At 49.3% G+C, this 12,719-nt stretch overlaps 1 protein-coding gene across 3 annotated transcripts in view; it reads left to right on the top strand.

Moving 5' to 3' along the window:
- tmem164 (transmembrane protein 164) overlaps positions 1-12,719 on the top strand; it is a 174,825-nt gene that overhangs the window by 81,610 nt on the left and 80,496 nt on the right. The window lies entirely within an intron of this gene.

Here is a 12,719-nt window from a genome sequence, read left to right as displayed (position 1 = left end):
CCATCGAGCCCCTGCCGGCTCTCTGCAAGAGCGCTTCAGCTAGTCCCACTCCCCCGCCCTTTTCCCGTAGCCCTGCAAATTTTTTTCCTTCAGATACTTATCCAATTCCCTTTTGAAAGCTACAATTGAATCTGCCTCCACCAGCCTTTCAGGCAGTGAACTCCAGATCCTAGCCACTCGCTGAGTAAAAAAGTTTTTCCTCATGTTGCCTTTGGTTCTTCTGCCAATCACCTTAAATCTGTGTCCTCTGGTTCTCAACCCTTCTGCCAATGGGAACAGTTTAACATAAGAACATAAGAAATAGGAGCAGGTGTAGGCCAATCGGCCCCTCGAGCCTGCTCCGCCATTCAATACGATCATGGCTGATCTGATCCTAACCGCCAATCCACTATCACAGAACCATCTCCTGAATCTAACAGCATTAGACACACGAAATAGGAGCAGGATCAGGCTACACGGCCCCTGGGCCCACTCCGCTACACACCGGGCCATGACCGATCCGAACCTAGTCTCATGTCCAAATTCCTGCCCGCTCCCCGTAACCCTTAATTCCCTTTTTACTTCTAGGAAGCTGTCTATTTCTGTTTTAAATTTATGTAATGATGTAGCTTCTACAGCTTTTTGGGGCAGCATATTCCATGGACCTAGCACCCTCTGAGTGAAGTAGTTCCTCCTCATCTCAGTTTTGAAAGAGCAGCCCCTTATTCTAAGACTATGCTCCCTAGTTCTAGTTTCACCCATCATCGGGAACATCCTCCCCGCATCCACCCGATCCAACCCCTTCACAATCTTCTATGTTTCAATAAGATCGCCTCTCATTCTTCTGAACTCCAATGAGTAGAGTCCCAATCTACTCAACCTCTCCTCATACGTCCATCCCCTCATCCCCGGGATTAACCGAGTGAACCTTCTTTGTACTGACTCGAGAGCAAGTATGTCTTTTCTTAAGTATGGACACCAAAACTGTACGCAGTATTCCAGGTGCGGTCTCACCAATACCTTGTACAACTGAAGCAATACCTCTCTATTTTTATATTCTATCCCCCTAGCAATGAAAGCCAACATTCCATTGGCCTTCTTAATCATTTGCTGCACCTGCATACTAACCTTTTGAGTTTCGTGCCCCAGGACCCCCAGATCCCTTTGTACTTCAGTACTTTCCAGTTTCTCTCTCTACTCTGTCCAGACCCCTCATGATTTTGAACACCTCTATCAAAGCTCCTCCCAATCTCTTCTGCTCTAAGGAGAATAACCCCAACTTCTCCAGTCTATCCCTGTAACTGAAGCCCCTCGTCCCTGGAATCATTCTCGTAAACCTTTTCTGCACCCTCTAAGGCCTTCACATCCTTTCTAAAGTGCGGTGCCCAGAATTGGACAATACTCAGTTGAGGCTGAACCAGTGTTTTATAAAGGTTCATCATAATGTCCTCGCTTTTGTACCCTAGTCCAGGATCCTGTATGCTTTTTTTAACTGCTTTCTCAACCTGCCCTGCCACCTTCAACGATTTGTGCACATATACCTCCGGTCTCTCTGTCCATGCACCCGGTCTCTCTGTCCATGCACCCACTTTAGTGAACTGCAACAACCCCTACACCAAGCTGCCGTATAGTGTAACGTCCTTCCCCCAAAATCTTCCAGGCTACGATCAATAAGATTTTGCAAGGAGTTCCAAATTGCTTTTGCAATCAAGATGATGTGCTGATCACAACAAGCAGCGAGGAAGAAAATCTAGAAGTGTTCGATTTAGTACTTCAAAGGTTGAATTCCCACAATGTCAAATGGAAAAGGAGTAAATGTGCTTTTGTGCAGCCTGAGGTTGTGTATCTTGGTCTGAAAGGTGATGCAAATGGCTTACAACTAGTTGAAGAAAAGGTTGATGCTGTCGTCCATGCTCCAAAGCCACAGAAACATGTCTGAGTTAAGATTTTTCCTTGGAATGGTCCAGCACTACGCACGTTTCTTACCTGAGTTATTGACCATGTTAGCTCCATTGCACGAGCTCCTCAAGAAGGATGTCCAGTGGAAGTGGATGAAAGCGCAACAGGAAGCTTACGACGCTTGTAAGAGAAGTCTATCTAGCGATGCTCTACTTGTGCACTACGACACAGAGCAAGCTTAAGTTAACGTGTGATGCTTCCAGCTATGGTTTGGGAGCTGTCATAAGCCACGTAATGGATGGTAGCCAAGAGAAACCAATCGCGTTTGTATCGCGAACCCTTACAAAGAGTGAAAGAAACTACGCGCAAATTGAAAAGGAAGCACTCGCCATAGTATTTGGAATCGAGAAATTCCAACAGTTCCTGATCGGCAGAAAGTTTACCCTGATAACCGATCACAAACCGCTCCTGGCAATATGGGGGCCCAAATCTGCCATTCCTGCAATGGCCGCATCAAGAATGCAACGTTGGGCAGTGTTGTTGCCACAATATGACTCGCGATTGAATATTGCACTTCAAAGCAAAACGCAATCGCAGATGCCTTGTCCAGGTTGCCACATGAGGACTCGTGTTGGGAGTGAAGGTGAGATTTTTCAAGCTAGTTGCAGTTGACAAAGACTTTCCCGTGAATGCAACTGAAATTGCAGATGAGACTCAAAAGGACTCAGTACTGCAGAGTGTACGAAACACCTTGAATGGATGGACTGATCAGTGTCTGGACACAGAGTTGAAACCATTCCATAACCATCGTACTGAATTGTCTTGTGAGCAAGGTTGTATCAAGTGGGGAAACTGAGTGGTGGCACCTACTTCTTTTGAGAGAGAGAATTCTGGCCAAACTTCATACTGAACATTCAGGGATCGTCTGCATGAAATCAGTTGCAAGAAGCTTTGTTTATTGGCCTGGATTGGACAGTCATCTTGAAATATTGTCAGCAAAAGCAGTGTTTGCCAAAATTGCAGAAACAAACCACCCAAAACTCCACTACAACCTTGATCATGACCAAGTAGAGCTTTCAGAGAGTACATATAGACTTCTGTGAGAAAGCAAATAATTATTTCCTGGTACTTGTTGATAGTCACTCAAAGTGGATTGAAGTGACACACATGGATTCAAATACTACAACTGAACGCACCATAGCTGAGTTGAGGTTTTTCTTTGCATGTCATGGCTTACCTGAAGTTTGTTTCTGACAATGGCCCTCCGTTCTGTTCTGCTCTATTCCAAGAGTTCGTGAAATGGAACGGTATCAAACACACTCTCGTTCCACCATATCATCCAGCTTCAAACAGAGCAGCCGAAAGGTCAGTCAGAATAGTGAAAGAAGCTCTCAAAAAACAAGTGTTGCAGGGTTGTTCGGGACTCAGCATGAAGCAACGTTTGGCAAATTTCTTGCTGAAGTACAGAACTATTCCGCACACAACAACTGGACATACCCCAGCAGAACTCTTGAAGAGGAGATTGAGAAATCAATTGAGTCTTGTTCAACCAAATTTGGCCTCAAGGGTTGAATAGAAACCATTGAGTCAGAAACATTATTATGATAGCAATCAGAAAGAACACAGTTTCAAACAAAATGAGTGTTCATGTTCTCGGTCCCCCTGGCAAGTCAAGTTCACACAAGTGGGATGTAGGAACCACAGTAGAGGTTGGTGGAACCAAGAGTGATTTGGTTGAAATTGGTGACAACATCTGTAGTGTTCATGTAGATCAAATGATCTCTGCTAGAGATGAACCAAGATGTGATCTTGAATCACTTGATCATGGACATATACATGAGTTTGACTCTGTTCAGACTTCAGTAACTGAAGTACCAGGTTCAAACAAATCTGAGATAGAAACAGGATCATCTTTGAGTTCGTAACCAGAAGAAAACAGCCTGAAAATTGGTTCAACACCAAAACCTTCTGTAAGGCGATCAGGAAGGTGTGGTAAACCACTGTTATACCTGTCTGTATGTGTATGTGTATTCCACTAGGTACAGGTCTGGACATGCCTCGGCTGACTCCTCCCACTATTCCAGGTATATAAGTGACTACCTCCCAGTCCCTTAGTATTCTGGACGGGTCGACCACTCGAGACTAGACCTTCATTCTTTAGTTAATAAAAGCCTGGTTGTTACTTGCTTAACCTCAGTCTTTTGAGTAATTGATGGCGCATCAATTTTATTAACTAAATTTTTTTATAATGGAGAAGATCCTCACACCAGCATGCCTGGACCTGGACAGTCGGGAAGCGGACGCTTCCACCAAGTTCGCTCACTGGCTCATGTGCTTCGAGGCATTCCTGACTGCCTCCACTGCGGTCGTAACGGATGCGAACAAACTGTCTGTCCTGATCTCCAAGGTGAACCACCGAGTGTACTCAGTCATCCGGGACGTGACCTCGTACACAGCCGCCCTCCAGCTCCTCAAGACCCAGTACACGCGCCCTGTGAATGAAGTTTACGCCAGGCACCTCTTGGGGAGTCGCAAGCAACAACCTGGGGAATCGACTGAGGAATACCTCCAAGCACTGTCCGTGCTTGGCCGGGCCTGTGGGTGTAAGACGGTAACGCCCACTAAGTACACGGAGGAACTGATCCGGGATGCCTTCGTAGCGGGCCACAGGTCCAACTACACCCGACAGCGACTGCTGGAGCAGAGTGACCTCACCCTCGACAAAGCCTCCGACATCGCACTAACGCTGGACGCAGCCTACCGGGGCATGGATGCCTACTCCTCTGCACCGTGGACGCCGCGGGGAACGACAACCTGGGACACGGTAGGACAGCCCCATAGCACCGTGCCACCCCAGCCACAGCCCAACAACGGCCCAACCACCGCAGCAGTGTCCCAAAGCCAAACAGCAGTATCCCAAGGCCAGAAATGCTACTTCTGTGGCCAGGCCAAACACCCCAGAGCGCGCTGCCCGGCGAAGAATGCGACCTGCTCGGGCTGCGGGGAAAAAGGGACACTACGCTAGCGTCTGCAAGGCCAAAGCCACCCCGAACGCCAGCAGCGCCGCGTGTGGGCCGTGCGAGCCGCCATCTTGGGCCCCCAACAGCGCCGCGTGCGGGCCGCCATCTTGGGCCTCCCCAGCCATGTGCGAACCACCGCAGCAGCAGCCATCTTGGACGACTCCAGCCACATGGGAATCATGGACGCCGCCATCTTGGACACCAGCCGGGACGCAGCAGGCCGCCAACCCCCCCCCCCCCCCCCCCCCCAATCTGATACCCGCGGCGACACACCGACCCCTACGCTGGCCTCTGTTACGCTGGACCAAACGAGACCGCACCAACTAGCTTGGTCCAAAATGGACATTAAGGTAAACGGCCATGCAATAAACTGCCTTTTTGACTCCGGGAGCACAGAGAGCTTCATCCACCCGACACGGTGCGGCGTTGCTCTCTCCCAGTCCTGCCTGCGCACCAGCGGACTTCTATGGCCGCCGAGTCCCAGTCAGCGGACATTGGCGGCTACTGCGTGGTGACACTAGTAGTAGACGGGACTGTGTTCAATAATTTTAAACTCCTGGTCCTGCCCCAACTTTGCGCTGCCGTTCTACTGGGGTTGGATTTCCAGTGCCACCTCAAAAGCGTTACGATGGCGTACGATGGCCCCCTCCCCCCACTCACAGTCCGCAGCCAGCAGCCTCCAAATTGCCCGCCGCGCACCAGATGCAACCTCTCCACACTGAGTCCCACCCCCCCCCCCCCACTGTTTGCTAACCTCACCCCCGACTGTAAGCCCATCGCCACAAAGAGCAGGCGATACAGTGCCGGGGACAGGGTTTTCATCAAAACCGAAGTGGAGCGGCTCCTGAAGGAGGGGATTATTGAGGGCAGCTCCAGCCCCTGGCGAGCCCAGGTTGTGGTCGTTAAGACCGGCGAGAAACAACGCCTGGTCATCGACTACAGCCAAACAATAAACCGCTACACCCTGCTGGACGCCTACCCACTCCCCCGCATAGCTGACATGGTCAACCAGATCGCGCAGTACCGCGTCTTTTCGACCATTGACCTGAAATCAGCGTACCACCAGCTCCCCATTCGCCCCGAAGACCGCCAGTATACTGCTTTTGAGGCAAACGGCCGCCTCTATCACTTCCTTAGGGTTCCCTTTGGCGTTACCAACGGGGTCTCCGTCTTCCAAAGGGAGATGGACCGGATGGGCGATCAAAACGCGCTGCAGGCCACTTTCCCTTACCTAGACAATGTGACCATCTGCGGCCATGACTTGCAGGACCATGACGCAAACCTCGAGAAATTCCTCCGCACCGGAGGCTGTGCGTCATTGGAGGCACTACCTGGCCGGAAAACGATTTACCCTGCTCACTGACCAGCGTTCAGTTGCTTTCATGTTTAACAACAAGCAGAGGGGCAAAATCAAAAATGACAAGATCTTGAGGTGGAGAATCTAACTTTCCACCTACAATTACGAGATCTTGTACCGGCCTGGGAAGCTCAATGAACCCCCAGATGCCCTATCGCGTGGCACCTGCGCCAGCGCGCAGATCGATAGGCTGAGGGCCCTCCACAATGACCTCTGCCACCCGGGGGTCACCAGGTTCTTCCACTTCATCAAGGCCCGCAACCTGCCTTACTCCATCGAGGAGGTCAGGACCATGACCAAGAACTGCGCTGAGTGCAAACTGCACTTTTATAGACCAGACAGAGCCCACCTGATAAAAGCCACTCGCCCTTTCGAACGCCTGAGCGTCGATTTCAAAGGGCCTCTCCCCTCCTCCGACCGCAATGTGTACTTCCTCAACATCATTGACGAGTACTCCCATTTCCCGTTCGCTATCCCCTGCCCGGACATGACCAGTGCCACGGTCATTAAATGCCTGAACAGCTTCTTCACCCTGTTCGGTTTCCCCAGCTATATCCATAGCGACCGGGGCTCATCATTTATGAGCGACGAACTCCGCCAGTACCTGCTCGCTAGGGGTATAGCCACAAGCAGGACCACCAGTTACAACCCCCGGGGGAACGGACCGGTGGAAAGAGAGAATGCAACAGTTTGGAAGGCCGCCCTACTAGCCTTAAAGTCTAGGGGCCTTCCGACCCCCTGCTGGCAGGAGGTGCTCCCCGATGCGCTCCACTCGATTCGGTCACTGCTCTGCACTGCCACCAATGCCACCCCTCACGAGAAAATGTTTGTCTTCCCAAGGAAGTCCACATCGGGGACAGCGTTACCGCCATGGCTGACGTCCCCAGGGCCGGTACTACTGAGAAGACACGCGAGGACCAATAAAACGGACCCCCTGGTCGAGAGGGTCGACCTCCTCCACGCCAACCCCCAGTACGCTTACATTGCGTACCCGGATGGGCGGGAGGACACAGTCTCCATACGAGACCTCGCACCCTCGGGGACCGCTGTAACCCACTACCCATTACCACCACCCCCCACGACCCGATATCCAACCCCAGCAGCCGGCACGCCTTGGACCGTCACCCACGAGGACTACACTCCAGTGCCCCAGCCTACACTGGACGCGACGCCGGAAGCTCCACCACCCCTGCCGTCGCCACGTCGATCACAGCGGCAGACAAGACCTCCGGAGAGACTCCAATACACGAACTTTTAAATATACTTCACCCCGCCGGACTCATTTTTAAACAAGGGGTGAATGTGGTAAACCACTGTTATACCTGTCTGTATGTGTATGTGTATTCCACTAGGTACAGGTCTGGACATGCCTCGGCTGACTCCTCCCACTATTCCAGGTATATAAGTGACTACCTCCCAGTCCCTTAGTATTCTGGACGGGTCGACCACTCGAGACTAGACCTTCATTCTTTAGTTAATAAAAGCCTGGTTGTTACTCGCTTAACCTCAGTCTTTTGAGTAATTGATGGCGTATCAGAAGGCTACGCAAACATGCTATTCAACTGGATTTGTAGTTCATTTGTAGTTGATTTAAAAGAAAAAAAGCCAGGAGTAGTTTATGTGGTACATGTAATGCTGCAAAGGTGGGACGATAGTTTTGTGGTTTGTCACATGGTTTAGTATGAGCATGCTCAGTTTGTTCTGGCCTAGTAAAGCAAGCACATGGACTAGCAACTCATCCTGTCTCTGTCCTTCATCTGTTCTATCTCCATCTATCTGCTCAAGTTGAAAGAAAGAGAGAGAATAGCATTTATATAGTGCCTTTCACAACCTCAGGACATCCCAAAGTACTTTTGAAGTACTGTCACTGTTGTAAAGTAGGATACGCGGCAGTCGATTTACACCACAGCAAGGTCTCGCAATCGGCAATTGATGCAAGACTATCCCATGGCACTATTTGAAGAAGAGCAGCAAGTTGTCTTGGCCAGCATTATTCTTCTCAACCAACCCTGGAAAAACAGATTATCCCATTGGCCATTCATTTGCCATTTGTAGAACCTTGCTGTGTTTGTCTAGTCAACAGTGTATGCTTCATAAGTAAATTCACTGGCGGTTAAATGCTTTGGGATGGCTTTGTTCTTTCCTATCCTTTCTTTCTCCAATTCCTGGTTTGTGTTAATTGAACCAAATGCCCATGAAGGGAAAGAGGGAAACAATGGGAACGACTGCTCATTGAATTCCAGGTTTTTTTTAAAACTAGAGTCACTTCAAAAAGGAGCAGGTGTATTGTGGCAATGTAGAATCTGGCTTTTTGTAAGCAAACACTGGGCTTGTATAGGTATTTATTTTGGCTGTTAAACCTGTGCTGCTACCTGCCAGGAAACATTAATGCTATTGATTTTAAAAATTCAATTTCCTGTTCATCTTTTTAGTTCCTGATATCCCACTGCTGTTCATCCTTCGCCTTTACTGTCCTCTTTCTATGTCTATAGTGGCTTATTATCTTTTGATGTTTGTGTAAATTAACGAAGGTTATGGTTCAATATAAGTTGAACTATGATCAGGAACTCGAGTGGAGAGAATCCAACTTGCATCCCAGTTCTAGTCTGTGATCTCCATTGTGCCAGCATGTAAAGTGACCGTTTTATATTCTAAATATGACCTCCGAATAAATTTTCAAGCAAATTTAATCTGCTGTAAAACTCTTTTATATTCTGAATTACCATCCAAATACAATTTAAGTCTGGAGCTGAGTTGCTGTGCTGCTGGTCTATCTCACTGTCAACAGGCTGTTGCGATGACTCTGAAGCTGCTGCAGTAGTGTTGTAGTCCCCTCCGAATAAGATGTGTGTCCAGACAAGGGGATTCCTTTGGACATGCACACCATGTGCTGAACTGGTAGAGCTCTGCCCTAGTGTAAATGGCATGGATGTGATTGCTTTTATATCTCAGTTATCTGAAAGACGGCACCTCAGACAGTGCAGCACTCCTTCACTGGAATATCAGCCTAGATTATGTGCTCACGTTTCTGGAGTGGGACTTGAACTCACGACCTTCTGACTCGGAGGTGAGAGTGCTACCACTGAACCACGGCGAATGAGTAAGATTCAGAGGAACAGCGATACAGTAGGATCAATATAATAAAGGCCAGAAAGGCTATGACCGAGAGGGACTGGAAACCGGAGATGAGAGAAAGATCACCTATCAAATGAGACGCTTTTTCTTGTATTCTGTCCAGGAGTTTGAGAAATACTAGATTTATAATACTCAATCCCATTCCTAACCAGATATTCTCCTTCTTTAAAGCTGTTAATCAACAGTATTAACTGCTTGATTTGGGAGTTCATTTTACAGATCCACAATCCAGAGAGACAATGGCCCCGATTTTCGGCTTGTGTGGGAAATGGTCTGGCTTCCCCGAATGTGGGGTTTCTGACACACATAAAAGCCCCGATTTTCGGGCAGCTGACGGGCGGCTTTTCATGCGGCCGTGGTCCGAAAATCGCGGAAAAAGCGGGTCAGGACCCCCCCCCCCCCCCCCCACCCCCGCCTGATTCCCCGCCCCGTCCGACTTTCGGACCGCCGTTTCCATGCGCCCCGCTTCAGTCCCACCCGCCGCTGGCGGGACTGCTCGTCGGCACACTAATCACCAATGATCACCTTGTTAAGGACGATTTCCCCGTGCCGTTGCGACTTTGGGGCTTTCCCCACCTGAAACCCGCCTGCGGGGAACCCCGCCGATGAGAGCTGGCGTGAAAACAGCTGGCTTGCTTGCTTGCAGCAGCAGGTCGCTGAGGGCTGAAGATATTTAAAGAGGCAGCATTTGCAGGCTGCAGAACCTTGTTGATCAAGGCTTGGGGGAACTATTTGAAGCCTTAGGAGCAGCTGCAGAAAGTTGGAGCCTCACACACTTCTTCAGTGTGAGCTCCTGGGAAGCCCCTCTCACCACCCTAACTCAGGACCTCCTCAACCGAGGCATCTGCTAGAAGCATGGGAGGCCTTTGGCACCTTCCCTTCCTGGCATTAGAGGATCACCAACAGCAGAGGTGGCAGCAGCAGAACCAGGAACAGCAGGATGAGCACCAGGAACACAAGGCTGCTGCTCACTCACTTGAAGCTGCACAAGCCAGAAGGGGCCAGCGCTTGGAAGTGGCTTGAGAGCACCTTGCTGCGCTTTAGGGGGCCAGTGGGACCCGTTTCTGCACTGGCAGTCCTACTCAGAAGGACTTCCATGAAGATCTGGTTTCTCTGTTCAACAGATGGCCAACACTCCTCAAGAGATGTCATTCTCTTATGAGCACTCACCATGTTTTCCGTATGCTGGCGAGTTATCTCCTCCATGGAGGTTGCCAACCTTTCCATGGTGCTGCGTTCATGCACCAATGACTCCATAAAGGCTCTGCTCATGGTCGCTATGGACTCCTCCATTCGCTCCACACTCGCAGCGACCCTGGAGACAAAACCTGCCAGAGACTCCTGCATCTGTGCATGGAGATCCATCACCTCTTCTCTTGCGGATGGACCCAGAGGCAGAGGGTCGAGATGCAGCGCAGCTGAGCTGAGCTGGCAGAGCCCTGCGCCCTCCGACGAGGACTCTCCACTGCTGTCCCTGTCTCCAGAATCTGCTGAGGCTCACTTGTCAGCTGTAAAACACCAGGTGACAACACTACTCTATGTCCCAAAGGTCCCCCCGAGGTGTGAGTGTCGGTGCTGGGTGCGCTTACTTCTGCTGACGCTGCACCCTCAGAGGTTGGAGCTTCCTCTGAGGAGTCTGGCTACACAGCCTCTTCCTCCTCCACAATGAGGACGGGGGCTCTGGATGGTACTGTGGGGGAGTAAAGGAAGGAGTTACAGATGTAATGGCCAAGGTTCCTCTGGTGACTCCCAGCGAGTTGGCATCTGCTGACACCTGCATCCATGCAGCATTGGTCTCAGTGGGAGGCCTCTTCCTCCCTGACCTAGGGAAGAGGACCTCCCTGTGGGCCCTAACCCCATCCAATAATGCCTGCAGTGAAGCCTCGTCGAATTTGAAGGCAGCTCGGGGTCTGGCACTAGCCACAGCTGCTGCAGGCTCCTCTGCCATCCTGTATGGTTCATTTGGAAGCCTTCAGAGGATGCAGTGCTTGCCATGGACTTTGAAAGCACCACGAATGATGACATCATACTGTGGGGATTTCTGACTCGATTTAGACAATTAGCAAGGCTTCCCACATGCTGGGAATTAATTGGCCAATTGAGGGAAAATTGCGTGGGGCTGGCTGACACTTTTTTATGTGTGTCAGAAACCCCACATTCGGGGAAACCTGACCATTTCCCACACAAGCCGAAAATCGGGGCCAAAGTGTCAAGAATAAAATGGGTTATAGCGGGTCTGCTAATACTGTACGCAGACCAGTACAAGCTCTGCTTTTAACATGAAAAATTTATAAGCATGTCAATCTCTGGTTTGATTCTATAAGATCTCATTTTACTAGTCTGTTCTTAATTTGAAGTTGGGTAATTCGAATTTCTGGACTGTTTTTGCACTTTTTTTTTAAGATTGCCATTTTAATTACATTAGTTTATTGATGTGACTGCACGAGTTGACTTTTGTTTGTACAAAATAACAACTTTTGAATGATCAGATGTATACTGCACTCGGCATATTCAATGAGTGAATCTATCTATTTGAATAAATTGGAACTGCACAGGATTTGGTATTTAGTGTCTTGCTACCAGTACACTTTAGGGAACATTATACTTTAACATTGTGTCAGTATGCTTCTCATGTGATGCCCTTAATTCATCATCACAAATTATTCTGGCCACTATCGCCCTCAATGGCAGGTTTGGATTTCACTCCAGTGTTAGTTGCTCCAAATGCTGTCTGCAGATACAGTTGTACTGCTGGATGTTTTTCACTATTTTAGTGGACAAAGAACATTTTACATGCCCAATCGTAGGCTGTACTGAAATCATTATGATAACACGGAGTTAACGCAAACACAAGGTGGTTTAAACGTATGTCTCAGTTCCACCCTCCAGTGTAGAGTTTCCCTTGTACAAATGAGTGTGTGTGGGGAGCTGCAGAAGGGCTGTCGACAGAATAAGCTACAGGCTGTGTAGTGCGATTAGAAAGGCCTTTGTGGTTTTAGGAACTGGAGTAGGCCATTCAGCCCCTCCATCCTGTTCTGCCATTCAATTGGATGGATCATGGCTGATTTTGAAAGCTGGAGCCCATATTGTGGAGTAAATAGTGTTGGAATTGGACTCCGGATTGACCTCCATAGTGTACAGTCTAACAACTCTGCTGTCATCACTGGAGAGGCTTGTGCATATGGTTGACCTTCCTCCTCCCGATTATCATCTTGTATATGTATATGGCCTGTACTGGAAACGCCTGCCATTTTTCTTCCTTTAGTGAAAGAAAGCAAGAGACCATTTTCGGAGGCAGGACTATTCCAGCATCCATAGCTGTAATAAAA

This window comes from Somniosus microcephalus, chromosome 1 (genome assembly GCF_052327205.1).
Source record: "Somniosus microcephalus isolate GS21.2 chromosome 1, FLI_Smic_1.0, whole genome shotgun sequence".
Taxonomy (NCBI): Eukaryota; Metazoa; Chordata; class Chondrichthyes; order Squaliformes; family Somniosidae; genus Somniosus; species Somniosus microcephalus.
This window is presented reverse-complemented; position numbering and strand designations above follow the sequence as displayed.